This window comes from Saccopteryx leptura, chromosome 4 (assembly GCF_036850995.1).
Source record: "Saccopteryx leptura isolate mSacLep1 chromosome 4, mSacLep1_pri_phased_curated, whole genome shotgun sequence".
NCBI classification, from domain to species: Eukaryota; Metazoa; Chordata; class Mammalia; order Chiroptera; family Emballonuridae; genus Saccopteryx; species Saccopteryx leptura.
In genome coordinates, this window is record NC_089506.1 from 119,855,874 (window position 1) to 119,875,397 (window position 19,524).

The 19,524-nt window shown below is 46.8% G+C and overlaps 1 pseudogene; it reads left to right on the forward strand.

Moving 5' to 3' along the window:
- Window positions 1-8,505: 8,505 nt before the first annotated feature.
- On the forward strand, window positions 8,506-19,362 carry LOC136404230 (E3 ubiquitin/ISG15 ligase TRIM25-like; annotated as a pseudogene).
- Window positions 19,363-19,524: the final 162 nt, after the last annotated feature.

The window sequence follows — 19,524 nt, forward strand, 5'->3', positions numbered from 1 at the left end:
CAAAAACTTTACTTACTGCATGCACCTGGGAAGTTCCGTCACCTGCCTTTAGTTTAGATTTTCCTTTCTCAGGTCCCTGTTTGAACACCACTTGCCGCGAACCAGTGCAGCTAGTAATTCCAGGCCTGAGTGGGAATGGTGAGGAATTAAGAAAATAGGCTTAAAGAAGTAAGGATGAAGTCAGGAGGGCTCTGCAATTGCTGCTAGCAAGAAGAGGGTGCGCTCCACGACTGCTTCTTGCTTTATTTATAGGGCAAAGTGGGCCATTAGCAAATCAATGAGATCTCTGATCATATTCCCAAGGCAATCCAAGAATTTTTTTTCTTTTTTTCTTTCTTTTTTTTTTTTACAGGGACAGAGAGAGAGTCAGAGAGAGGAATAGATAGGGACAGACAGACAGGAATGGAGACAGATGAGAAGTATCAATCATCAATTTTTTGTTGCAACACCTTAGTTGGTCATTGATTGCTTTCTCATATGTGCTTTGACCACGGGCCTTCAGCAGACCAAGTAACCCCTTGCTTGAGCCAGCGACCTTGGGTCCAAGCTGGTGAGCTTTTTGCTCAAACCAGATGAGCCCGTGCTCAAGCTGACGACCTCGGGGTCTCAAACCTGAGTCCTCTGCATCCCAGTCCAATGCTCTATCCACTGCGCCACCGCCTGGTCAGGCGCAACCCAAGAATTTTACCAAGTGCAGAAAACCCCCACCATGCATAACATCTTAACTTCACACAAAACGAAGGATAGAAGAAACTTGCCTCCAGCCTTTCCCGGGACATGAGAGGTAGAATGAGTATAAACAGTCCAGCACCACAGCTTAACAGCCTTTTTCAACTTCACATAACAAGTGAGGTGGGGGGTTGGGCAGACTGTCAGCTTATAGCCAATTTCTCATACCTCTGTCCCCCAAAAATCTAAACTCCAAAAACCCTGTTGTCTTTTCAGTCCTCAAAAAATGTCAATGGAGTGTTAAAATCCCTTGCTATCCTGTTCATCTCTCTCTTTATGTCTATAGAAATTTGCTTTGTTACATATTTAAGTGTTCCTGCATTGGGTGCATAAATGTTTACAAGAGTTGTATCCTGTTGCTGGATTGCTCCATTTATCATTATGTAGTTTGCTTCTTTGCCTCTTAACATAGCTTTTGTTTTTTTTGTTTTTTGTGCATGTGTGGTTTTTTCTGACAGAGAAAGAGAGAAAGAAAGACCAAGACAGAGAAATGGACAGATACGGACGGACAGGAAGGGAGAGAGATGAGAAGTATCAATTCCTCGTTGCAGCATCTTAGTTGTTCATTGATTGCTTTCTCATAAGTGCATTGACTGGGGGGCTACAGAAGTCTGAGTGATCCCTTGCTCAAGCCAGCGACCTTAGGCTCAACCTGGTGAGCCTTGCTCATACCATATGAGCCCATGCTCAAGCCGATGACCTCGGGCTTTCCAACCTACATCCTCTGCATCCCAGTCTGATGCTCTATCCACTGCACCACTGCCTGGTCAGGTAATATAGCCTTTGTTTTAAAGTCTATTTTGTCAGTTCTAAGTATTGCTATGCCAGCTTTTTAAAAACTTTCATTTGCATAAAATATTTTTTCCATCCCTTTACTTTTAGTCTGGGTGCATCTTTTGTTCTGAGGTGGGTGTATTCCTCCTCTTCTTCCTCTTCTTCTTCTACCTCTTCCTTCCTTTCCTTCTCTTCTTTTTCCATCTTCTTCTTGCAGACCCTTTAACATTTCTTATAACTGTTTGGTGGTAACAATCTCCATTAACTTTTTCTGTCTGGGAAGCTCTTTATTTCTCCTTCAAGGGCATCCTTGCTGGGTAAAGTAGTGTTGTTTATAGGTCGTTGTTTTTATCATTTTGAAAATTTGATGCCAATCCCTTCTGGCTGAAATCTTTCTGTTGAGAAATAAGCTACAGTCTTATGGTAGCTCTCTTGTAGGCAACTAACTGTGTTTATCTTGCTGCTCTTATAATCTTCTCATCTTTAAACTTTGCCATTTTAATTATGATGTGTCTTGGTATGGGCCTCTTTGGGTCCACCTTGTTTGGGACCCTCTGTACTTTCTGGACTTGTGTATCTTTTTCTTTCACCAGGTTTAGGGAAACTTTCAGTCATTATTTCTTCAAAAAGGTCCTCAAGGCGCTGGCCTATTGGCTCCGTGACAGAGCATTGGCACAGTGTGTGGAAGTTCCAGGTTCAATTCCAGTTCAAAGCACACGGGAGAAGTGCCTGACTGCTTCTCTAACCTTCCCCTTCTTGTTTCTTTCTTTCTCTCTCTCCCTCTCTCTCTCCCTCTCTCTCTCTCCTCACCCGTCCTGTGGGTTGATTAGAGAAAGTTGTCCCCAGGCACTGAGTATGGCTCCATGGCTTCCACTTCAGGTGCTCAAAAATGGCTCTGGTTGCAAAGGACCAAGGGCCCCAGATGGGCAGAGCATCACCTCCTAGTGGGCTTGCTGGGTGGATCCTGGTCAGGCACATGAGGGAGTTTATCTCTGCCTCCCCTCCTCTCACTAAAAAAAAAAAAAAGAAAGAAAGAAAAAGGTTCTCGATTCTTAGCTCTCTCTCTCTCTTCTTCTTCTGGTACCTGTATGATATGGATTTCCTTATGCTTCATGTTATTCCAAAGGTATCCTCATTCTTTTTAATTCTTTTTTCTTTTTTCTGCTTTGATTGGTGGTTTTGTTTTTTTTGTTTCTTTCTTAAGTGAGAAGCAGAGAAGCAGAGAGACAGACTCCTGCATGAGCCTCAACCAGGATCCACCTGACAAGCTTCCTATGGGGCGATGCTCTGCCCATTTGAGGCTGCTGCTTTGTTGCATGGCAACTGAGCTATTTTAGCACCTGAGGAGAGGCCATGGAACCATCCTCAGCGCCTGGGACTAACTTGCTCCAACCAAGCCATGGCTGCCAGAGGGGAAGATAAATAGAGAGAAGGGTGAAGGTGAGGGTTAGAGAAACAGATGGTTCCTTCCCCTGTGTGCCCTGACCGGGAATTGAACCCAGACATCCACATGCCAGGCTAACGCTCTAACACTGTGCCAACCGGCCAGGGCCTGTTTTTGTTTTTTACCGTGTCTTTTAAATTGCTGATTCAGTTCTATGCATCATCCAACCTATTGTTTATTTCTGCCAGTGTATTTTTGATGTCACATATTATAATTTAAATTTCTGACTGGTTCTTCTTTAGGTTTCTATGTTCTTTTTCATGCTTGCTATATCTTTGTTGAAGTTCTCACTTTGTTCTTTGAGCATCCCTATAGCCATTACTTTGATCACTATATCTGACAAATTTCTTTTTTTAAGGCTTTATTTATTCATTTTTAGAGAGAGGAGAGAGAGATAGAAAGAAAGAGAGAGAGAGAAGGGGGGAGGAGCAGGAAGCATCAGCTCCCATATGTGCCTTGACCCAGAAAGCCCAGGGATTCGAACCAGCGACCTCAGCATTCCAGGTCAACATGTTATATGGTAACAGAGAGATAAGACATCTTGCCACATAATCAATCAATTAGCCAAATTAAAAAATTAGGAGTCTTTAATTTGCCAGCTACGTGGACCGCATGGAAACCTAAGTCGTTCAAATCAATGTGGCCTCAACTGCAATTTGGAGTTAAGTTTTATAGGAAGAATTACATACTGATTGAGGAATAGGGAGAGGAGAAAGTATAACAGTAAAACAAAGCAGTGAAATAAGCTTTCTTACCATGTTTATCAATAGGGTTAATTCAGGAAAAAACATTCTGAGAACACCTGCTACTTCAAAGCTAGTCCAAGGCCACAGTCTGGGAGACTGGCCCCAAAGCCAGGAATAGGGAGTCTATTCAGAAAAAGTAAGTTCTGCTAAAAGTCTCTTTGTTTTAGAGAAAGTAAGTCTGCCAAAAATTATTTATGTTACAAGCCTTTCTTTTCTACACTTCAAACACTTTATCCACTGCGCCAACACAGGTCAGGCTATCTGACAAATTTCTTATCTTCAATTAATTTAGCTCTTTTTCTGGAGATTTCTCCTGTTCTGTCATTTTGGGCCTGTTTCTTTTTCTTCCCAATTTGGCTGCCTCTTTGTTTTTCTTCCTAGTCTTTGTGGGCTGGCATTAGGTCATAGTTGTTCTGTTGTGTCCAGTGGTGCAATCTCTGATCACCTGAGCTGGGTGCTCCAGGAATGTCCCTTGTGTCTGTTATTTGAGCCTCCTGTTATATTTGAGTCTTTTTCTTTTTTTACAGAGACAGAGAGAGAGTCAGAGAGGGATAGATAGGGACAGACAGACAGGAACAAAGAGAGATGAGAAGCATCAATCATTAGTTTTTCATTGCGACACCTTAGTTATTCATTGATTGCTTTCTCATATGTGCCTTGACCATGGGGCTACAGCAGACCAAGTAACCCCTTGCTCAAGCCAGTGACCTTGGGTCCAAGCTGGTGAGCTTTGCTCAAGCCAGATGAGCCCGTGCTCAAGCTGGTGACCTCAGAATCTCGAACCTCGGTCTTCCGCATCCCAGTCCAACGTTCTTTCCACTGTGCCACTACCCGGTGAGGCTATATTTGAGTCTTGATTGCTATTGGCCCATTGTGTGTAATTGACCCTTGGGCTGGCTACATTTCAGCCCTTCCTACCAGTCTCCATATGACTTCTGTGAATCATTGGTTATAAGATCCTTAATTCTTTTTTTTTTTTCTTAATTCTTTTCTAATACACGTATTTAGTACAGTGAGTTTTCTCTTAAGTAATACATTAGCTTTACTCCACAAATTTTGGTATGTTGTATTTTCATTTTCATTCAGTTTGAAATATTTTCTGATTTCCACCTCTGGTCTCTTCTTTGCTTTGTGGCTTATTTAGCAGTGTTTCTGTTACTTATTTTCCAGATATTTGGGGATTTTTCAGATATTATACTGGTCTTGATTTCTAATTTGATTCTACTGTGGTGAGAGACCATACTTTGAGAGAGAAAGTGAGAGATGGGGATAATAGAGACAGACAGACAGGAAGGGAGAGATGAGAAGCATCAACTCATAGTTGCAGCACCTTACTTGTTCATTGGTTGCTTCTCATATGCGCCTTGACTAGGGGACTCCTTGTGCTTGAGCCAGTGACCCTGCAACTCAAGCCTGAAACCCCACAATTCAAGTCTGTGACCCCACGTTCAAGCTGGTGAGCCACTGCTAAAGCCAGATAAATTCATGCTCAAGCCAGCAACTTCAGGGTTTCAAACCTGGATCCTCAGTATACTAAGCTGATGATCTACCCACTGTGCCACCGCCTGATCAGACAATAGAACATACATCACTCAAAACCTTTTAATATTTTGAGCCTTGTTTCAGGGCCCAGCATATGGTCTAATTTGGTAAATGTTCCTGGCACACTTCTGCTATGGTTGGCTGTTAGGTTCTATAAACATCAGTGTTGTTCACATCTATTAGATTCAATCTCCTTGTTGCTCCTAATTTCAGTTAGAAGCCCAAGATTAATGGTGTGTATCCTTTTTTTAGTTGATTTTTGGAGAGAGGGGAGAGAGAGATAGCAAATGAAAGATGGGAAGCAGGAAATATATACTCATAGTAGTTGCTTTCTGTAATATGCCTTGACCAGGCAAGCCCAGGTATTCGAACCAATGACCTCAGCATTGTCCATGTCAATGCTTTACCCACTGTGCCATCACAGGCAAGGCAAGATATGTATCCTTTGATGAGTTTAGTCAAATGTATATACCCACGTAACCCAAACTATATTGAGAATTGCTATTTTAATAACTGGTAGAACTAATTCCATTCATTGCTTTTTTTTCATTTTTCCACATTAATTTACTTATCTAGTTATGTCTGTAAATTTTAGAACTGCTCAATTCTTAGTCAAGGGGTTGATTGAGCCAGTTTGTATTTTTTGGGGAATATATAACATTAATCAGGCAATGTTGAGTCTTCCTGTCCAAGAATTGAGCTTTCCGCCTATTCCAGTCTTTCAGTCTTTTCATAGCGCTTTAAGGTGTTTCTCATACAAGCATGTGTAGTAAATAAACAGCTGGAAAGGGATGGGAAGCAGGGGTTGCAGGATGGTGGTTGCCAGCTGCAGGAGGGGAAAGGAGGATAAAATGTAATCAGAATGTTTTTAGTACGCCTAATTGATGCATATAGGAATGTTTCTTACAAAACTAGTTTTCTGTATATTTCATTTTATAATTAAAAAATTAAAAACAAACTCAGAAGTTAAATCAATTTAATAAAAAAGTATTAGAAGTAGTGACTTCGAATTATAGTAGTTTATCCTGATAAATTGAATAACTGTAATCTGTATATTTTGGATATAAAACTACTCTTTGTTTAAACATATAATACAACTTCCAGTGTGATGACATTTCAATAAAGAAAAGATTCCATTTGCAATAAATACCATTTTCCCTGAGTCCACAGACCTAAAATAAGCACTGTCCAAACATCTTCGCATGGCACAGCAGTCCCTGAGAAAGGGGCTTCTCCCCCTTTGCCCTTTATGATAGTCACAGAGTGAAGCCTTTCTAGAATGTTTGTTTAGACTTACCATTGAGAATACTAATGAATGAAACCAAAAGCAGTTAACAGTGGAATGGTAACACTATATATACAGAGGCCTAATTTTGTATTTTAATCTCTGCAGCCAAAGTCAAGACCACAACCCCGAAACTTTTTTTCTTCTTTTTTAATTTTAATTTATTGTGTCTACAAAAATTCTAATGTCCCCCCAAATGCATCCTCCCCGGTGTGTTCCCCACAACATCCCCCTTTCCCCTCCCCCCACAACACCTTCCCCTTTCCCTCCAGGATTAGCTTTTCTGTTCTCAATAACGTTGTGTTATGTACCAATCTCTTTCCCTTTTCTGACCCCATCCTCTCCTCCCCTTTCCCTCTGTCCACTTTCCCTCTGGTTCCTTTGATCCCGCCTCTGTCTCTATTCTGTTCCTCAGTTCACATTGTTCAATGGATTCCTCAATGAGTGAGGTCATATGATATTTTTCTTTCTCTGCCTGGCTTATTTCACTTAACATAATAGTTTCCAGGTCCATCCATGTTGTCGCAAAAGGTAAGATTTCCTTTTTTCATGGCCCCATAGTATTCCATTGTATATATGTATCATGACTTTTTAATCCACTAGTCCACTGACAGACACTTGGGCTGTTTCAAGATCTTGGCTATTGTAAACAATCCTGCCATAAACATGGGCAACCCCAAAACTTTTATCATTTTGTTTTAGTCATTCTTTTCTGAGAGCCCTCATAATCTGATTTCACCACTGAGTACCACACTTGGCAATTTTACCAGGAAATTACTAAGGACTGCTAATAAAAATGTATTCTTTTCCAACATGTCTATTTCCCCAGCATCTGGCTCATATGTCCAGGGGTTCATGGCCAATAAGCCATAGAAAATTAGGGCATCATAGTGGCTTAATTTTAAAAGATGCTCTTTCAAACTGAATTCCAGGAAAACAAGCAGTCTATACAGAGAAGAATGCTGAAGTCATGTTACTGATTAGTTTTTTGAGAGCTCTAACATTTTCTTCCAAGATTTGGGGTTTTTTTTTCTCAGTCCCTCATTGCTTCTGTTCAGTGACCTGAAGTGCTTTTATCGGATGAGCATTTTCCACATAGAGCTCCTTGAGCAGCAAATCTGATTTTGTGTTCTTCTCAAACTAGAGAGAGGAGAAAGCAGTACTTTACTGTGAATCTAGTACAGAAATTCTACACAACCAACCTGCCTCCTTTTATCCTTCCATCTTTATTCAAACTACAATTTGAGGGTTTTTAGAGATCTGATACAAACATTGGATGTCATAACAATTTTTGGTATCCTGGCATCAGAGAGGAAGTTGAAAAGCTGAAGAACTATGTGGTAGAGAAAATTTAAGTCAACTTTTTGAGACTTTAACATGAAATGAAGACATGGAAGCCTCAAAAAGGACTGTTCAGGACAATGTAAAACAAGGAAATTGTCAAAAGCACCAAAAATGTGTTGTCATCCAAGTCTGCTCTCTACAGAGGCACTGCACTCACCCTCACAGATCATGTGGTCACCACACAACAGCCATGGAGACACAAGGCCACTCTAGTCATGAGTCTTTGTTCAAGATACAAAGGCAAGGAGGTGCTGACCTTGGGCTTCCTAAGTCAACACTGCATTCTTTCATTCAATGAGCACCCCTCCTGGGCCCCTGTCCTAGCAACAACCCTGCTCTCACGCAGCACCCATTCTAGTGGAGAGAGACAGATCAGAAACAAATAGGCAGTGTATCAGGTATTGAAAAATGCTTTGAAACCAGCTGGAGACAGATAGCTAAGGAGGGGTTCCTGATTGGTTGGGGTGAACAGAGGGTTTCCCTGGATGACACAGAATAGAATTCTGAAAAAAGCACTGGAATGTCATGAGGCTATCTAGGCATGAAGATTCCAGGCAGAGAGTGGAATAAGTGTAGAGATCCAGAGGCAGTACCTGCTGTGAGTGGAAGAATGGCCAGGAGGTTGTGGTGTGACTGAGAGCATGGTTGTACAGAGGCCAAATGAGAGGAAATCAGCCTACCATGCTGGCTGGGTAGGGCACTCGATTGTGCAGAACCTTGGAGGTCAGTGTAAAAATTCCACCTTTTACTCTGAGAGTCCTGGGAAAACTGAAGGGTTCTGAGCAGAGGAGGACTAGCACCTCAACCACATTTGGAAAGGACTGTTGCCGCTCCTGTGTTGATAACAGATTAGAGGAGGAAAGACATGTTAGCTGAGACATCAGAGATGAAGGTAGGAGCAGTGGAGGCAGGGCAAGAAGTGGCTGGGTTCTGTTTCTACACTGAAGACGGAACTAGTGGACTAGATAGAGACATGGCTTTGGTGGGTGGGTGTAAGGAGAAGCCCACGGCACTCCAAGGCTGTGGACCTAAGTCAGTGTCAGCAGTCAACCATGAGGGAAGGCAGATGGTTTCAAAGACAGCTATTTGAAGGTATTTCAGTGAAGAGGAGTAGAGTCAAGAGGATACCCACACCCTTCAGCGTGGCCTTTGATCCAGATGTTAGAGACCATGCCTATCACTTGGGGGTGCCTTTTGTTACTATTTGTGTGTTTGAAGAGTCTAAAATGTGACTTGGGGAGGGGTCAATAAAGACGTGAAACAAACTTCTGAACCTTGAGACCTATGGTGTATATTTTCTAATACTGCAAGCTCCTGGCTTTTCATTGTCAACATTAAGATTCTCAAACCGTGTCCTGGCTGGATAGCTTGGTTGCCAGTTCGATACAGAAACAGATTGATGTTTCTGTCTGTCTCTCTCTCGTCCTTGCTCTCTTCACTAAAATCAATAAATAAAAAATTTTTTTAAAAAAGAAATGTTTCTCAAACCACATCCTGAAGATGAATTTCACCTTCTCTAGCAGGGCTTTGCACAAAGTTCTAATTTTTCCTGCTGCTAAACTGCCTGAGGGGGTGATGGCCCTTCTTCCTCCCCACTTTGATTTTACTGACTCTGAAAGGAGAGTGCTGAGAAACAGAAGGCAGGAACAGATGGGCTACACACAAGAGAGCTAGAAAGAAACAAAGGGAAGGTATATGTAATTGTTTTTGTTTCTGTTTTTTTTTTTTTTTTTTTTTTTTTCATTTTTCTGAAGCTGGAAACAGGGAGAGACAGTCAGACAGACTCCCGCATGCGCCCGACCGGGATCCACCTGGCACGCCCACCATGGGGCGACGCTCTGCCCACCAGGGGGCGATGCTCTGCCCATCCTGGGCGTCACCATGTTGCGACCAGAGCCACTCTAGCGCCTGAGGCAGAGGCCACAGAGCCATCCCCAGCGCCCGGGCCATCTTTGCTCCAATGGAGCCTTGGCTGCGGGAGGGGAAGAGAGAGATAGAGAGGAAAGCGCGGCGGAGGGGTGGAGAAGCAAATGGGCGCTTCTCCTGTGTGCCCTGGCTGGGAATCGAACCCGGGTCCTCCGCACGCTAGGCCGACGCTCTACCGCTGAGCCAACCGGCCAGGGCCTTTTTTTTAGTTTTGTACATCTATTTTATTGTTCTTATTTAAGTATTAAATGCATGAAATAATAAACTACATATATATCTCTTTTTTTCTGTATTTTTCTGAAGCCGGAAACGGGGAGAGACAGTCAGACAGACTCCCGCATGCGCCCAACCGGGATCCATCTGGCACGCCCACCAGGGGGCAACGCTCTGCCCACCAGGGGGTGATGCTCTGCCTCTCCAGGGCATCGCTCTGTTGCGACCAGAGCCACTCTAGCGCCTGGGGCAGAGGCCGAGGAGCCATCCCCAGCACCTGGGCCATCTTTGCTCCAGTGGAGCCTCGGCTGCAGCTGCGGGAGGGGAAGAGAGAGACAGAGAGGAAGGAGAGGGGGAGGTGGAGAAGCAAATGGGTGCTTCTCCTGTGTGCCCTGGCCGGGAATCAAACCCGGGACTTCTGCACGCCAGGCCGACGCTCTACCACTGAGCCAACCGGCCAGGGCCATATGTAATTGTTTTTAAGGGAGAGAGTCTTCCTGGAAGAGAAGTGACCAGGTTGCCCATTTTCTCTGCAAGGTAAATGGTAAGAAATGTGAGGTGAAAATCCAGTAACCCAGTGAAGGAACAATCACTTGAATCACCAGCCAGGGTGTGAGGTCCAAACCTGGAGGATAAATTTCTAGAAAACACCATTACCAAAATTGATACAAGAAGTCAACTTCTGTCCCTGGCATGTTGGCTCAGCAGTGGAGCATCAGCCCAGAATGTAGAAGTCCCAGGTTACATTCCCAGTCAGGACACACAGGAGAAGCACCCGTTTGCTTCTCCACCCTTCCTGCTCTCCTCCCTCTCTATCTCTCTCTTCCCCTCCCACAGCCAAGGCTCGCTCCATTGGAACAAAGTTGGCCTGGGTGCTGAGGATGGTTCCATGGCCTCTGCCTCAGGTGCTTTAAAAAAATGGCTCTGGCCGCAATGGAGCAAGGCAGAGCATCGCCCCCTGGTGGGCATGCTGCGTGGATCCTGGTCAGGCATATGCGGGAGTCTGTCTGACTACCTCCCCACTTCTAACTTCGAAAAAATAAGATAAAATAAAAAATAAATTAAATAGTTCAGTTGCTCAACAGAGCAGTCCCAGATGGGGAGAGCATTGCCCCCTGATGGGTTTGCTGGGTGGATCCTGGTCAGACACATGCAGGAGTCTCTCTCTCTGCTTCCCTGCCTCTCATTTAATAAAAATAAATTTTAATTTCTTTAAAAAAAGTCGACATGTATCAATTCTAAATCTCTGGGAAAAGTTGAATATATAATTAATAACCTTTCCACAAAAAAGTGTCTTGAAGCCCAAGGTCGTTGGCTTGAGCCCACAGTTGCTCGCTTGAGCAAGGGGTCACTCGCTTTGCTGTAGCCCTCCAGTCAAGGCACATATGAGAAAGCAATCAGTGAACATCTAAGGTGCTGCAATGAAGAATTGATGCTTTTCATCTCCCTTCCTGTCTCTCTGTCCCTATCTGTCCCTCTCTCTGACTCTGTCTCTGTAAAAAAATAAATAAATAAAACAAATAAAACACTGCCAACTCATTTTATGATACCCAACTCAATACCAAAACTTGACAGGCCAATCTCAATTCATGAATATAGATGCAAAGATTCTAAGATAATACTAGCAAATAGAATCCAGCATATGAAAACAGCATAATACATCATGACCAAGTAGAATTTATTCCAGAATGCAAGGTTGGCTTCATAATTGAAAATTAATAAATGTAATTCTTCCATATTAGCCGAAGAGACAAAGTCTATCTGAAAAGATGCAGAAGAATTAGGTAAAAATCAACATCCTTTACAGATAAAAAACAAAATGGCAAACCAGATAGGAAGTCTACATAATCTGATACAGGGTGTCTACAAAAAACCTATAGCAAGAATCATAATAGAGAAATATTGAAAACTTTTCCTCTGAAATGAAAAAATGAAAAAAGTTTGCCTTCTTTTTACCATTTTTATCCAAAAAGCAGGGCCCAGCTAACATTTTTGGAGGAAGAGAATGATATTTTGGAAGCTTTTAATGACATTTATCCTGTTGTATGGGGAAGAATGGGAAACAGAAAGACTGACAAGAAGCCCTTAGAGTAATGACAGTCTCTCTTCAGTTTTGCTCATCCTTTTTTTCCCCTCTGAGGGTCAGAACCAGAGTGCATAGCAATAATATTTACGATCATCAACCAGATATATTTGGACCATTAAACTTTAGACCAAGAAAGGGCCTTGAATTTTCTACCACAACCCTGTTGATTTGTAAGAGAAGAATTATGGTCCAGAGAGATTTAGCGAATTGCCCAAGATCCTACTGCCACTGAGTTGCCATTTTCCCTCTCTGGTTGGTAATGTGAGTCCCTGCATTACCATAAAGTTCACTGCAGGTGGTCTCATGTGCAACGGTGACCGTCTCCTGGGATGCAGGCTCCGGAGTGAGGAATAGCCTGTGGACAGGCAGAACACATCGGCACCGCAGCAGGTCTAGTGGTACACCTAGTGCCCTGCTGACATCACAAGCAGAATGCTGGGGAAGGCTGCACTTGAACTGTGACTATAGGAAACAAAATTGCTGGCAGTCCTCCAGAGGGGGATCCAACTTGAGAGGGAGATCACAAAGCACAGACAAAGGGAAAGGTGAGAAGGTGGGCATCAGACCCAGGGAGATTAAAGGATTGGGTGGAGGCCCACTGGACTGACGGGGACCCTACCAGCTGCTAGTGAAGTGGGAACAGGAGTGAGGGCACTGCACCTCAGTGACAGGGGGTTCTTTTCCCTCCCAACATAGAGCAGCCAAGCCTCTGGCTCTCCCTGACATGCAGAGAGTTTCATGTAAGTACCTGTGCTTCCTACCTGGGCTCTGATGGGCTAAGGAAGTGGTTCCTGTCCCTCACCAGGGAACTGCTTTCTGCCATCCACTCTCTTGTCTAGGATTTGTTCCAGGAATTAGGGCTGGGACAAGGAGAACAAAATCCCTAATTTATGTGCCCTGTATGGGTTGACCAATGACACAGTCCCTCTGCCCTCTGGGTGGACAGCTGCTTCTAACAGGAGTGTTGTTCTCCTCTAGGGCCCCCTCTGCTCCTGCCTAGACTCTTGCATAGCTTTGCTCTGTCTTCCCAGAACCAGTCCAGGACCATGTCTCAGCCCTGCAGACCCTTGTTCAGCCCTCAAGACCTCCCCAAGGCCAGCTCCTGATGAGTAACAGCAACCTCAACAAGTTTGAGGACCAAGTCCTGTCCCATTTGACTGGAGGTGTTTTGAAACCCAGTCACCACTGCCTGCGGTCACAACTTCTGCATGGCCTGCCTCCAGGGTTTCTGAGACCATCAGGTTGCCATGGGCAAGATGCTCTATTGCCCCCAGTGCCGAGAGAGCTTTCCCTCCAGGCCGCACCTCGGCAAGAACGTCATCCTGGAAGAGACGGTGACCTGCTTCATCCAGGCCAAGAGCCAGAACTTGGGGACCTCATGGAACCTTAGCTGAGCCCAGTAATGTGCCTTGTGACTTCTGTTCTCCACAGAAGCTCAAGTCAGTCAAGTTGTGCCTGCAGTGCATGGCCTTCCTGTGTGAGAAGCACCTGCACAGCCACTTGGAGGAACAGGTGTTCCAGGACCACGAGCTTCTGGAGCCCTTGTGGGATTTCAAAAGCCGCTCATGTCAGAAGTACCACAGCTTTGGGGGCTGTACTGCCACACAGAAGGCTGCTGCATGTGTGGGACCTGTCTGCTGGAGGAGCACAGGAACCATGACACCATCCCTGTGGAGGAAGAGCGTGCCTGCAAGGAGGTGAGGCGGAGGGTGGGGGCAGGAGCAGGTCGGACTCAGGGCCTCATGGTTCTGAGTCTTTCACTGAAGGTGAAAGTCTTTCACAAGCCCTTACACCCTGGCACACCTTTCCTTGGAAGAAAATTCTGCAGCCATTCAAGTGATGGTCACAAGGGTTGTTCCGTGACATAAAACTACGGGTGAGTTAAATGAATGAGGATCCAACATTATATGTATGAATCCTATGAGCGATTTTTTTTGCACAGGAAAAAAGCAAAGGCTGAAGGAAAACATCTCCTTATATGTGAGACATTCTATCCTGTGTGTTCTATAACAGTGCAATTCCAACATAGCCACCCATTAGTCCATGAGTAGAGCTCGTGCCAGGGTGCAAACCAATTCATCATACTGTTGAGTGATAAGATGGCATGCTTTTTATGGCAAGACTCTCTCAATGAAGAAAATGGTGTGTTGATTTACAGTCTGGCATGAGCTTCTTATTTTGCTGTGGGTCTGTAGGAGATGACCTCGCACAAATATAAATGGCAGTTAACTTCAGAGCAGGCGTTACTTGGAGACAAGAGATCTTGGAGTATATCAGCCATAACAGGAGACTGGCCTGGGTCACTTGAATGCAAGTATGCAGGATTCTTGGAGGAATGTCTCCAAAAACCAGATGTCTTTTATGATTGATAAGCTCTGAGACTCTGACTCCTCTCATGTCCTTGTTTCATGAAAGAAACAGTACACGTGCAGGGTTGGGGATGATACGAGTGGGAAAAAAGGCTTTTGTAGCTTTCTAGTTTTATCTGCCAAGCTATGGCTTTTGGAACTCAATAAATATGCAGTGGTGCAGTTTCTCGGGGCTGATTCCGCCTAAGAGTTTCAGCCCTCTGTCCATTTACTTGCATCTGGTGTGTCTTTTGCCTCACGAGTCCAAACCGTGAATAAATTTATAACATGGGTCAGCAACTCGGAGCAGCATATAGTTCTATAATATATTATAAAATATGAAAACACACGTGCCCCAGGAAGCCCAGGGCTCCATATCTGATGTGCCCCTCCTTGACCCACTGCTTCCCAGGCCTCTCAAGCCCCTGATCCCTCCACAACCCCTTCTTGTGACCTGAAATCTGATGATCATCACTTCAGGAGGAGAAAACCTGACTCCTAAGAATGGGGAGAAACTCTCGATAAGTGAGACCAAGAGCAGAGGGGTGAACCCTCAGCCTGCTCCCCTTCAGCTCTGGTCTTTCTTAGTCTCATTCTCATTCAAACTGCTTAAGAATGTGAGAGTATATCTCTTCTGGGCTTGCTTATGGGGCTGCTTGCAAAAGGGCTTCTCCTAGGTCTCCCCCTCTATCAGGGAGGTAACCTCTCCTCCTCCACTCACCCTGTCACCCCAGGTCAAGGTGCAGCAGGTCCAGGCCAACATGGAGAACCAGCTCCATGATCACCTCCAACAGCCAGAAACACTGGGGCAGGTGGCCTTTCTTGGTAAGGTTGGCCCACTCTACCCTAGACCCAGGCTTTCCCAGTACCCTGCATCAGGCTGAGAGGAATCTCAGGGCTTGGAATGGGGTGGTGTGGAGCCATGCTGACAGAGACAGGATACCTAGGTGGGCTCTGGGCCATGACAAATGGGCTACCAGGCAGGATGGGGCTCAGAAGTGCCTCTCTATGCACCCTTCCACCTCCACCCCCAGAAATTGATCCAGACAACACGAGATGAAGTGAACTCTTGCTTCTCTGAGATCATCCTGGAGGTCAGACAGCTGCAGATGAAGGTCTTAGATTTGTGGAGAAGGCAGCAGCTGCCCTGGGGAAGCTGGGCAGCTTCATCCAGCAGAGCCACAACCAGCTTCTGAAGCTAGAGGGGGACAGCATCTGGCTGCACACCCTGCTCACCAACCGGAGTGACCAGCAATTTTTGCAGGCAAGCCCCCACCCCATCCCACCTCCACCCCAGGCCCTGTCACAAGCTCCATTCCTCCTCTGCCTACAGAAATAGCAGACCTGCCTAGCCCTGGGAAGAAGAGACCAGCATCTGGGGTGGCATCACTTGCCCATTCCCCTGCCTCAGAAAGCCCCCTATCCCCAGTCATCCGTCCTGAGTTTACACCAACACCCTCGGCTTCCTCCACTTCAGCACTCAGCCCTACCCTAACATCCTGCCTTCACTTCCCTGGAACAGATGGGGTGCACCCTAGGATTCTGGGCATCTGATAGTCTATGTCTCTCTGCACTACCCGAGGCAGGGCTCTAAGTGAGACCAGAAATATCTACAGAGCCTGGATTGAAATCCCTTTTCTTTCCTCCACCCTGGCCTATTGCCACAGCCTGGCCTGGTACTGCTGCAGGAGGGTACCAGGCAGGGTAGCTGGTGGGGTGAGGTGGGGTTTGGGAGTGGTGGCCTTCTCTATGGGTGGGGCTTGGGGCTGCCCAAACCCTGTGTTTGGAACTCCTAGTACAGCTCCCCTTTCTTCAGGGGCCATCACACCCCTGAGCAGACTTCTGGAGCTATTCCTCACTTTGTCCCCCCCAACACACACACAATAGGAAGTATTTGCTAAGGTTTTCACTAAGTAATTAAAAGCTCTTAGGAAATCCTCCCAGCTGTTTTTGGCCTTTTTTTTTTTTTTTTTTTTTTTTGATAGACAGAAAGAGGGACAGATAGGGACAGACAGACAGGAAGGGAAAGAGATTAGGAGATTAGAAGCATCAATCCTTTTTTTTTTTTTTTTTTTTTTTTTTTTGTATTTTCTGAAGCTAGAAACGGGGAGAGACAGTCAGACAGACTCCCGCATGCGCCCGACCGGGATCCACCTGGCACACCCACCAGGGGCGACGCTCTGCCCACCAGGGGGCGATGCTCTGCCCCTCCGGGGCGCCGCTCTGTTGCGACCAGAGCCACTCCAGCGCCTGGGGCAGAGGCCAAGGAGCCATCCCCAGCGCCCGGGCCATCTTTGCTCCAATGAAGCCTCCGCTGCGGGAGGGGAAGAGAGAGACAGAGAGGAAGGAGAGGGGGAGGGGTGGAGAAGCAGATGGGCGCTTCTCCTGTGTGCCCTGGCCGGGAATTGAGCCCGGGACTTCTGCACGCCAGGCCGATGCTCTACCACTGAGCCAACCGGCCAGGGCCTAGAAGCATCAGTTCTTCATTGCAGCTCCTTAGTTGTTCATTGATTGCTTCCTCATTAGTGCCTTGAGTAGGGGGGTTACAGCAGAGTGAGTGACCCCTTCCTTGCTCAAGCCAGCAATCTTGGGCTCAAGCTAGCAACCTTGGGATTTAAGCCAGTGACCATGGGATCATGTCTATGATCCCATGCTCAAGCTGGTGAGCCCACGCTCAAGCCAGCGACCTCAGGGCTTTGAGCCTGGGTCCTCTTTGTCCCAGACTGACGCTCTATCCACTGTGCCACTGCCTGATCAGGCTAAAATTCACTGTTTTTAATGCACTAGGCCATGCCTTTGGCAAAGCCTTAACCTACCATGTCCAAACACCGGAAGCTGGGGAAAGAGATGTCCAGATTTGAGAACCAGCAGCTTCTCCACCGCCCCATGCTTCTGGGTACCACCAAGCCTCTGGCATAAGCAGGAGCTCCTGGCATCTGTTTGGGCTCTGGTGAAGGGTGATACTTCTGCCCCTCCCTGCATGCAGGAGTTCTCCAAGCTAAAGTACTTCCCAAACTGCATGGAACCCTTAATGGGCACCTACTGTGAGGAGAAGCAGAGCTTCCTCTAGCTAGCTAAGATCCTGGCAGAACTCTGTAACTAGCTAGTGGATGTGGGTCTCAGCTTCATCAATCAGCTCCTCCTAAAGGGTCAGTACCAGGAGGCGGGTCAGTACCAGGAGGCCTGGGGCTCCTAGAGACTCATCCACATTGTGATGGTGGGACAGCCCTACAAGGCAACGGTTGGGGTGTGGGAACTTGTCCAGAGTCCTGCCTGCCTGTGTGCACCTTCCCAAGGTGACGTAGCCTCCTGAAAGCCTATGTCTCTCTCCAGAAAGATGCTGGGCTGTGAGAGTGTCTTCAGCAAAGCTCCTCCATCTCCCCCAGGCATTAAAATGAACTCTTATGAGGTGCTGCCCCCACCCAGCTGTGAACAGGAAAACACTTTCAAGTGTGAGTCCTAAGTACTGAGGTTGGAAAGGAAAGGAGCAGGGCCCTTGGGTGCCTCGACTTCCCCAGTTCCACCTCCATTCAGGCTAGGTGTCTACAGAGATGGCAGCTCTCTCTTCTCTTGGGACTGGAGACCTCAGAAGGGTCAGCTTGTGACTCCAAGGCCCTAATAGGAAAGAGAGGAGACTGTCCTGTCCTACACCTGTGGGTGAGGCAAGGCTTCACCTACTCCCCAGAGGCCAGCTCTGCCACCCTCCCTGGCCCTGGTGTGGCACAACCTCTGTCCTCAGCAAGGTGCCTGCCAACCTCCCCTGGGCTTTAGCTAAACCAGTTTGGCAGAACCATCCCTTTCTTCTTCAGACAACTTCTTTTCTCACTTTATGTTCCCACAGCTCCTCCCTCTCCCACACTGGGCTAGGGGCCAAATCCCAATGACTTCTCTGAGAACTCCGGGGTCAAGGTTGTATTACCTTTGGTGAACCCCTCTGAGAGACCTCCTCTAGGGGCCCTTGACTCTCCCTCAGTCCCACTCCATCTTGTGTCCCAAATAAATAAAAAAAAGGAGATTGTATTAGAGTCTGGTGAGGGCAGGGAGGAAGGCTCAGCTCTAAACTTTTCTAGAAAGGTGGACTTTAGGACAGCACCAACTCATCCTTCTCCAGACTATGTCAGCCACCTCCAGCCCCCACCCCCCACCCCAGAGTTGAGAATTTAAAAAGGGGAGATAGAAGGCCACTCCTAGGAGCTGGGGGTGGAAGCACTTGGAGTCCTCTATGCAGATGCTCTGGGACCCTACCCCTGGCTCCCTTTCCATCCCTTGCCCCCAGGTTACTGCAGCCTGAACTTCGACCCGCCATGGCCAGTGAGGACCTCTTCCTGTTCAAGGAGACCCAATCAGTGCTGAACTTGGCCATCCTCCTGGAGCCCTTTCCCACTAGTGGCCCCTTCCCAGGCTTTAGGCAGTAGCCGCAGGTGCTGTGCTCACGTGGCCTGTCCAAGGGTCTCCACTACTGGGAGGCCGAGGTGTCTAGCTCCTGGTTGTGCCTGGGCATCACCTACAGTTGCAGCCCCCGGGGTCAGCGGCTGCCCGTGCCGCAACATCGTCTACCTGCTGGGCAGCAACCCCACTCCTGATGCCTGGATTAGGACTCGCTCATGTTCTCCGTGTGGCACGAGAACACGCAGACAGTGCTGTAAGGCGGCAACCACCTCACGCTCCTGGTGGCGCTCAACTGCGGTGCCAGCTGCCTGTCCTACGGTGTGACCAGTGGCATCAGCCTCATCTACTGCTTCCTCGCATCCTTTCTGGATCTGCTCTACCCTGCTGTCATGGTCAGCAGCGGTGCCTTAGTCACGCTCAAGCAGGTGAAGGCAGCAGTGAACCCACCATGCAACCCACAGCACTGCGGTGGTCCCTGGAGTCTCAGAAAACAAACAGACCCGTCCATCCCCAGGGCCACGGGAGCGGGACTCTGAGCCAGGCTAGACGTGCTCCCGGACTGAGCACAGTCCTATGCTTCTGGAGGGTGCATTCCTGCCTGGAGTCCACAGCTTCCCCACTCTCCCACCTCCCCAGACCCTTCAGAGGTCCCTGGCCTTGGTTCTCAAAGCTGGTCCTAGCCACTCAGCACCAGGTAC